Below are 10,331 nucleotides of genomic sequence, written 5' to 3'. Positions count from 1 at the left end.
GAACTTTCAAATCTACACAAAGACTCTTTGCGCTAAGCGTCCCTAATTTAGCAATGTAGTTTTTGTTTTTGGTTTTGGAATTTCGCACAAAGCTACTCGAGGGCTATCTGTGCTAGCCGTCCCTAATTTAGCAATGTAATACTAGAAGGAAGGCAGCTACTCATTACCACCCATCGTCAGCTCTTGGGCTACTCTTATACCAACGAATAGTGAGATTGACCGTACATTATAACGTCCCCACGGCTGAAACAGCTAACATGTTTGGTGTGACTGGGATAATTTCTGTTGAAACATCATTTGTAAACTTAAGGTTTCAGCTTGTGACAAAGTGAATTTAGCCTAAAACAAACGTTATTCAAGAAACAAGTGAATTAATTGTCGTTACTTGAATTAAAAAGAATCCGCCCAGTAATCAAACACATTAAATAAATTTGTTTTGTGCATTATATTAAAAGCTTATGTTCTGTTGCTAGATTGTGAATATTTGCCAAAATGTAGCTTAAAAAAACACTTAAATGCAGAATGGCGATTGGTTATTATTATAATTTACATTGATAAATAATATGTACGGTTTATTTCTTTCAATGCTGGTGAAAGATATTTTTTGTTTGGTTTCACCTGAAATATGTAGAACCATAAGAAATAATGGTTTTATAAACAATCCATGTCATATCAAAAAAGAAACGTAGGTAATGTTTGTTTGTTTTTGAATTTCGCGTAAAGCTACACGAAAACCATCTGCGCTAGCCGTCCCTAATTTAGCAGTGTAAGACTAGAGGGAAGTCAGATAGTCATCACCACCCACCGTCAACTCTTGAGCTACTCTTTTACCAACGAATAGATGGATTGATGGTCACATATAACGCCCTCAAGGCTGAAAGAGCGAGCATGTTTTGGGCGGCGGGGATTCGAACTCAAGACCCTCAGATTACGAGTCAAACGTCTTAACCCAGTTGGCCATGCCGGGACCGTAGGTGGTGAAACCAACATTTTCACTCGTATTGGTAAGGGAGTATTCTGTTGTTCAGTCATCAGTAATACAATTATTAATAGTCTTACAACGTGCACCCCGCTAGTACAGCGGTATGTCTCTGGATTTACAACGCTATAATCAGGGGTTCGATTCCTCTCGGTGGGCTGAGCAGATAGCCCTTTGTAGCTTTGCTATACGAAAAACACACACTTAAAATGTATTTTACCAGTGGCTGGGCTTCTTTGGGTTATTTGGTAGAAATAATGCCTAGTCCAACCCCTCTTGCTACAGGCTATGTGCTATTGACATAACTTTGTTGTTTTTATTTTTGAATTTCGCGCAAAGCTACACGAGGGCTATCTGCACTAGCCGTCCTTAATTTAACTGTGTAAGATTAGAGGGAAGGCAGCTAGTCAAAGCCATCCATCGCCAATTCTTGGGCTACTGATTTATCAATAGTGTGATTGACCGTAAATTTATGACGTCCCCACGGCTGAAAGGGCGAGCATGGTTGGTGTGGCGGGGATTCCATTCTACAACCCTCAGATTACGAGTCGAGCGTCCTAACCACTTGTCCATGATGGGCTCGTAGACTAAGTTCACAAATAGCATTTCAATATGAACTGAAAGACTATTATGGTATGCCTAACTTATAAATAAACTTACAGAATTTCCCCACTGATAAATGTAATAACTCTAACTACTAATACTAAACTGATTCGCTCATGAATTTCTCATTTAGCTGAATAACCTTCACGAAATGATAAACTAAATTACTAACTCATTCATTATACATTAAATGATTGATTCAAGCATTACTGATTACTCGTATTTACATCACACACGCCTTCTACTCCCTACAAGAATTTGTTGGGTTATAGCACATTGCGCCTATCAGCAAATACTTAAATCAAAGTATTGAAAACATAACTAACAATACTGCTCCCTTCTTGGATTGTGAAGTCCCTTGAGTAATACTAATACACAAATAAAACAACTTACTAAACTGTCCATTCATTATGTCACTTTTTCAATAGTGGTTTTCTTTTCTGAAGTTTATTATATATTGATAAGACAGTGTCTTGCCATTACACTTGCTGTCTTATTACTTGAGTACGTGATCCCCTAGAAGTGGTTTCGACATAAACTCTGAACTTTTAAATAGATTCAATTTCTAATGGCAAATGCAGTTACCCGGTTGGTTGTTCTCTCTCTCACCAAAGTCTTTACAAAGAAACATTAATGGATGACCTTTTGCTTGAATTGCCAAACGATAAACCGTATCATTGATTCTTTTACAACAGTAAAGGGTTCTTCTCAACACCTACTTAATTTTGGAGTTTGTCCTTTCTTGCAACAAGAATCGTTCATCCATACTTTGTCACTCCAATAAAATCCAGCCTTATCAGCATTAACATCAAAGTGAAGTTTTATTTTATCACTAGCTGACTAAGTCTTTTCTGGATATAATCAAGCATAAAATCTTTATTCTTTAGTTCCAAAAGAGGTTCTCTGGCCATCATTTCCTTATGCCCCAGTCGCTAAATATAGATTAAAAAAAATCCTTGCATAAGTACTTAATTTCTTGGTGATGCTATGATCACCCACCATGTTGACACTGGAAGTTTATCTTTTGGTGTGGTTATTACCATATAGTGCACAAAGGTTTCCTGGAAACAGACTGTAAGACTTTTGAAGCTAGTCTAGTCTTAAATTCATGTAAGAATTCTGTTCCCAATACGTACTCTTCCTCGATATCTATTGGCCACACATACAGTCATGTGAAAAAGTTAGGACACCCTATGAAAGCCTGTGTATTTTTGTAACATTTTTGGATATATAGATATTTAAACTCAGTTTTAACAATACTGAGAGATTATAGGAATATAACTAAACTATTAAAACCGAAAAAAAGACTTTTCAAGATCTTCTGTAAATGTAATTCTACAAAAATGTATATTCTAACTGAAGAAAAAGTTAGGACACCCCCACATTTATTCCCATTTTAAATGGCTCAACTCACATGCAGGTGTATCATACCATGTGCAGGTGCACATGATTAGAAGATCGTTACTCAGCATTTTGAATGAGGTTTGCCCTGTTTAAACCTCAGACATTTAGTTTGGTGTGCTCCTGACTGTTGAAGTGAGAGTGAGCACAATGGTGAGAGCGAAAGAGCTGTCTGAGGCCTTCAGAAAGAAAATTGTAGCAGCTTATGAGTCTGGTAAGGGATTTAAAAAGATTTCAAAATATTTTGAAATCAGCCATTCCACTGTCCGGAAAATAGTGAACAAGTGGAGGGCTTTCAAAACAACTGCCAACATGGTTGTCCAAGCAAGTTCACACCGAGAGCAGACCGCAAGATGCTAAAAGAGGTCTCCAAAACCCTAAAATGTCATCACGTGACCTACAACAGGCTTTGGCTACTGTTGATGTGAAAGTGCATGCCTCTACAATCAGAAAGAGACTGCACAAGTTTAACTTGCATGGGAGGTGTGCAAGGAGGAAACCTTTGCTCTCTAAAAGAAACATCAAGGCCAGTCTGAAGTTTGCCAGAGAGAATGTAGACAAAGACCAGGATGTCTGGAATAATGTTCTTTGGACAGATGACTCCAAAATTTAATTATTTGGACACCAGAACAGAGGACATGTTTGGCGTAAACCAAATACAGCATTCCAGGAAAAGAACCTCATACCAACTGTGAAGCATGGAGGTGGAGGTGTCATGGTTTGGGGTTGCTTTGCTGCAGCAGGACCTGGACAGCTCACAATCATAGAATCCACCATGAATTCTACTGTGTATCAGAGGGTGCTTGAGGATCATGCAAGTCCATCTGTAAAAAAATTAAAGCTGAAGCGGAACTGGACCCTGCAACACTACAATGACCCAAAACATACCAGTAAATTCACCAAGGACTGGCTGAAAACTAAGAAATGGAGAGTCCTGGAATGGCCGAGGCAAAGCACAGATCTTAATCCCATTGAGACGCTGTGGGGTAACTTGAAACTGGCTGTGCATGCAAGAAATTCCTCAAACATCTCACAGCTGAAAGAATTCTGTATTGAGGAGTGGAGCAAACGTTCTTCAGATCGATGTCAGATACTCATAGATGACTACAAGAAGCGTCTCACTGAAGTTATTTCAGCCAAAGGGGGTAACACTAGCTATTAGGGGGTAGGGTGTCCTAACTTTTTCCTTAGTTCGAATATGCATTTTTGTAGCATGACATTTACAGAAGATCTTGAAAAGGCCCGGCATGGCCAAGCGTGTTAAGGCGTGCGACTTGTAATCTGAGGGTCGTGGGTTCGCATCCCAATCGCGCTAAACATGCTCGCCCTTTCAGCCGTGGGGGCGTTATAATGTGACGGTCAATGCCACTATACGTTGGTAAAAGAGTAGCCCAAAAGTTGGCGGTGGGTGGTGATGACTAGCTGCCTTCCCTCTAGTCTTACACTGCTAAATTCGGGACGGCTTTCACAGATAGCCCTCGAGTAGGTTTGTGCGAAATTCAAAAACAAAACAAAGATTTTGAATAGTCTTTTCTTCAGTTTTAATTGTTTAGTTATATTTCTATAATTTCTTAGTATTGTTGAAATTGAGATTAAATATCTATATATCCAAAAATGTTAAAAAATACACAAGCTTTTATAGGGTGTCCTAACTTTTTCACATGACTGTAAGTAGATACAAGTTCGAGTTTTCCTCTTGCTGGTATTTTATGTCTACCTGCTATTCACATCAATTCCTCGTCTTTCTGGACCGAGGGCCTGCTGTTCACATCAATTTCTCGTCTTTCTTGACTTCTGGAGGACCTGCTGCTCACATCAATTCCTTTGACTTTTTTTACCTCTAGAGGCAAGTTTCCACCTTTTATTAGAACCAGTATCACTCTACACAACACAACGTTTTCTATCAATAAATCCATGGACTTATGGATGCTAATTCTTAAAAAAAAAAAAGAACTTCTTGTCTCATGTTTAGCCAATTCCCGTTTTTTCAATGTCTGGTTTGCCCTTTGATGTGGTTAGAATTAAATACTCATGCTTAGAGTACTGTCTCCTTGGCCTACTAAAAGCTTTCTTGGCTGTAATGGCCAGGTTTCCCACATCTATAACAATTTCCTCCTTTTGGTATAATTTGGGGAAACTTCTTATTCCAACAAGCTTTTGTAAGCAGTATGTTCTTTTTGAGTCACACGCGAAAAAATATATTGTCGTAGGGTGTAATTCCTCCATTTTATGTAATTACTTGACTGGACTGGTCTCTTCAGTCCTTCTAGTTTATTGCCAGGGGCGTTGATGTTTGAACAGTACTTGTCCTGATGATCCTGTAATTTCAGACTGACATTGGCAATTTCAGATATATCTTGACGACAAATACGTATGTAGCACAACTGATTTTTTGTGTACCACAGATTTATATATATTGCCATATTTTATGGAAACACACGTAGTAAATTTAGAATTGTAATCAAACTTTCTTTTCCAATATAGTGGTTTATCCTTATCATTAAAACTCCTCTTTTAAATAGACAACAAGATGAATATCTCGTTGCTCTCCGTTCCACCCATTGACATTCAAAATGATTTCAAACTGAATGTCTTCCTAGGGACTTTTCCATCATAGCCCTTTTTTCTTTTTTATGAACTGGGCAAGTTGTTGGATTGGCCAACTAAAGTCTAAAGGTAGATTGGCAGACAAATAGCAATGTGAATAGCAAAATATAATCAGAGACAATATCAACAAATATTTTAATAAAAAACAATAAAACATTTTACACTACTATTATGCAAATATTCTTTCATTTATATATCTTAGTACAAGAGCCTGATTTCATTTCCAGTTCAAGTTTAAACTTTATAAAACAATTTTCACACTATGTGTCTGAAGCTATTCCTTGAGTTCGTGTATGGTATCCTTTACTTTTAGTACCATAGACAGTATCTGATAGCATGAAATGTTTTATTTTTCAAGGATCAAACTGCTTAGTTTAACAGTGTAAATCCTGAAGTATATCACTACTCAACTGAGCAGAATAAAAGTGGTAGAACCAGAGGGGTCACAAGGAACATTTGCCCTAATTTCTTTCACAAAGTAGTAATAATGTGCTCCTATTCAAAAAGTAAAACTATACCCTAAACTCATAGAAGTGGGAGTGGAACATGGGAACATGTACTCCCCTTTTTTGAAAAGTAATAAAGTACCCCTTTAAAAAAAAATATATATAACTTTAACCATACATTAGAGCCAATGAAGATCTATACAAAGTTTAAAACTATGAGATAAGTTGTAGTTATTAGCATGCTTCTTGGTTGTAGTTAATAGAATATTTCTTGGTTCCAGTTACCAGCATATTTATTAATATTTCTTTATATAAATCAATAAAAATGTGAAAGATGCCCCTCTAGGTTTAACAAGATTCTAATGTTTATGGGGAAGAAGTAAAAACACAATGGATTACAGGACCTGAGAAACAAACTGTATGACTGTAGTATAAATATATTCAGGAGCACTTGCAGGACCTGACACTTGAGAAACATTTGAGGGTTGTAAACAACTCACACTAAACATAATAACATTGGGGTTGTTAGTGGTATGATGCCACATCTCTATTCTTTGTTTACAAAATTAGACATTAAAAGTTAATTTGTACTGACTGAACTGTGGTGTTTTTCTATTAAGTGAGCCTGTGGTTGTATTTCAAGATAAAGGTAACGGTAAAAGTTAAATATAAGGCCCAGTACATTAATCTGATGAATAAACAAAGTAATAATCAATAAAGTTCTTATATCCAGTAAAACTGGAAATCTTTACAATGTTACAGTCTCCTTAATATCCAGCATGTAACATCCTGGCTAGAATCATGAGATGATTACTCTGTTGAAACTCACACACAAGAGTAATATGGTAGTAAAATTTGCTACTTGGAAATAAAGCATCAGTTTCACTATTTGTTCAGAAAGATAAGTCACAAAGTAGAATAAACTTACATATTATAAATTACTAATTTAGTAATGAAGTAACTCTATCTTGCATAGTTATTTGTATCTATCAATATCCTTTGTCCTGTTTGTGTTTATCCATTATCTTGTGGAACATATTAAGTCATTATCCACATGACCTATGCGTACAGGACAATAAGTTCCGTCAATGTCAACATCAAATGGTTATTCAGTAACCAGTTCTTGAAGCCACTTGTTTCAGCCTCATCACCTGATCTGCTAGAATCAGTATGATCATAACCATGATCTCCAAAATCATCTAAATCTTCATCAGCAACAGGATAAATTTAAATTTCATTGTGTGTGTCTAACATCCATTTCTTGGCTGCATGTTTTAAAGTCATGTTAGAAGGATTTGTATCAAATTTCATTTTTGCCATAAACATCTCCAAGACTGCTTATACTACATTTTTCCTTTCATTACATGGCTGCACAAGATTATTTGTTTTAATCAGTAGAAGGTTCTCCACTCTATGACATTTCAAACTAAGTTTTTGATCAGTGAGCACATAACAAGAGACCTGCTGGTCCATCTTGGCTGTCCAATCCTCCAGGCTAATCTACTAAAAAAAACAACAACATAAATATCTTCCTTCTTTATTAAAGCACACACCAAGAGTGGATGAAAAAAGTTTAGATTGGTGAGGGAACTCAGAATAGTGTGCAAAGCATACCAGTGCAGTGCTGGTGGGGTGGGGGAATGCCTCAGGGAAATTTTGAAAAAACGGGTTCTGAGATTGAATTTTGTCTTAATTTTACTATACTTTATTGATAGTATTGGCCACTTACAAGAACTTTCTGATGATTCACAAAAATAGGTACTCACTGGTACTTATTCTAACCATAGCTGTAATCACTTACAAGTATGTTCACTTACAGATTAGATAGGTAATTTATTTTGTATTGTTATACTGATTCACACATAACACTATAAGTCTATATGTTTTCATACAAATAGTTTTTGAAGTAAAAGTTGAAATTTAAAATCACCTGTGACAAAATGTTGGTCTGGCTGCTGTCCTGGGGTCCACCAGACCTGCTCCAGAGCACATACACACTCTGTATAGTTTTTATTCCATTCATGTAGAACTTTACCTTTCTATTGAATTCCTTTCATTCTGAGCTTATCTTAGTTTCATCAAAATGGTTCTTTTTTGAGTCTCAGAAAAATCCTCTGCTAGTAAATTTATACTCTTAGTTTCCCTGATGATGTTACCACAATTTGTTGGATTTGTCCAAAACATGCTTCAATAAGTTCACTTTCAAACACCTTAATTAAAGATTGGTTTGTACTCTCGGAATGTCTGTAATTATCAGTTTGTCTTCCATTTTCTCTGTAAATTCTACATTGTTCACTAGAATGTTGTTGACACTGAAAGTTGTGTATGCCTTGCTTTCTTTCTCCAGTGGTATGCTTTAAACAAAGTGTTCTTATATTGCCAGAAATCTGATTTAACTTCCAGTTCATGTTTGACCTTTTTCTCAAAAAATTTTCACAGAGTGTACCTAAAGTTTCTTTCTTAAGTTCTTGTAAGATATCCTTTGCTTTTCCTACCAAAATGGTACCTGATAGCATAAAATGTTTTCTTTTTCAAACTGTGCAGACAAAAACAGAACTTACACCTGGTTCATGTTTATACAAGCAAAAAAATAAAAAAAATAAAGTTTTTCATATTTTTAAGAGTTCATGAAATTTAGCTGTTAGTACTTTCTCCTTGCAGCTGGCAAGGAAAGTTTCTGTTGTTCTAGCAATAATTACCCAATTACTCAGAAAATGCTTTGCTAAATACTTTAAATAAAGAATTAAATCACATACCATGACCTTTAGGAAAATTCAAATGGTACACGCAAATCCTCTATTAGTTGTTTCAAAGTGCCTTTTGAAGTTATGATAGCATTTGAATAAGTAATATATAGTTATTGTGAATATCAGCAACTGATTCAGATATATCAACTTTTAATGCCAATTCAACACTATAGGAAATGCCTAGAAGCCAAAGACAATTGTCATTTTTTAGTTTTGTTAGCAATCTACTGTAGACTCTGATATTTACAGAGGCTCCATTAGCTGTAGTTCAAACTGGAAACTCAGTATATGTCTCTGCTGAGATTGAAAACTTTCCATCATCTGTGGAAACATTATCAATTTTTCTCTTTTCATCTACATCATCAAAGCTATCAATGTCCTGCAAGGTGATAAATTAAACTGTTATTCATTTATTGACTGTTCTAATGAAAATCTTTTTTTTTAAGAAACAATTTTTCTTGAATGATTTCCATCACTAAGCACTGCAAAAGTTATTGGTGAACATAAAATCACTGGTTCTTTCTCACTAATGGCATCTGCAATAATAGCATTAATAAATGTTTCGATCTATTGGTATTAAAATTTGAAATCAGTTGTACCACATTTATTTTAGTACTTTAGTTAGTGTTAAAGGATAGTGTGTTTAGTGTGTATTGGTCTGAGTTTATATTAACATGAGGTTATCTAGGATAATTGGATATTGTATTTAGTGTGTATTGGTCTGAGACTGCACTGATGTGTGGTTATCTGGGAGACTTATATATTGTATTTTGTGTGTATTGACCTGAGCATGTATTGATGTGTAGTTTTCTAAAATAGTTGCATATTGTACTTAGTGTTTTGGTCTGAATGTGAATTGATGTGTGGTTATCTAGGATAGTTGGATATTGTATTTAGTGTGTATTGGTCTGAGTGTGTATTGATGTGTGGTTATCTAGAAGAGTGAATGTGCTTAACTCTTGAGTATTGAAATTAATATATGCTGGTTCAAGTGTGTATTGATGTATGCCTTGATAAGAGCATGGATTTTAATCACGACTAAAGGAATTTCAATTTTATTTCATCTTAATTCCATTTGTGATTTTCTATTTTATAATATTAAAATAATTGACTTTACCGGTTCATAGATGGCAGTATACAATTGGGCTCGAAGCCCTTGTGATATGAAAAGCAGACGAAAAGTTGTTATTTTTATTTTGCACAAGTTCCAAGTCATTCTGTGAAACACAATAGGTATATACGATGACACGCAATATTGATATATAAAGTGTGATACTGATATGATTTTATTCATGCATGGTATATTTGTGTCGCGTGTCAAATTTAGATGGACATTGCATAAAATTATTCATGAACGTCATATCACATCCGCGAAACAATTACCTCAACCACCAGGAAACAAATTAATATGAATAAATAATAATCGTACATTCCAAATGCTGAGATAATGTAGCGTGAAGCTCAACTGTGAAAAATGACTTATTCTGTATGATGTCTAGATAAAATGCATTCTATATTTTCATTGGGTATTTAAGGAAGAATATCTTT

Source organism: Tachypleus tridentatus, chromosome 9 (assembly GCF_004210375.1).
Source record: "Tachypleus tridentatus isolate NWPU-2018 chromosome 9, ASM421037v1, whole genome shotgun sequence".
NCBI lineage: Eukaryota > Metazoa > Arthropoda > Merostomata > Xiphosura > Limulidae > Tachypleus > Tachypleus tridentatus.
Note: the sequence above shows the minus strand (reverse complement) of the source record.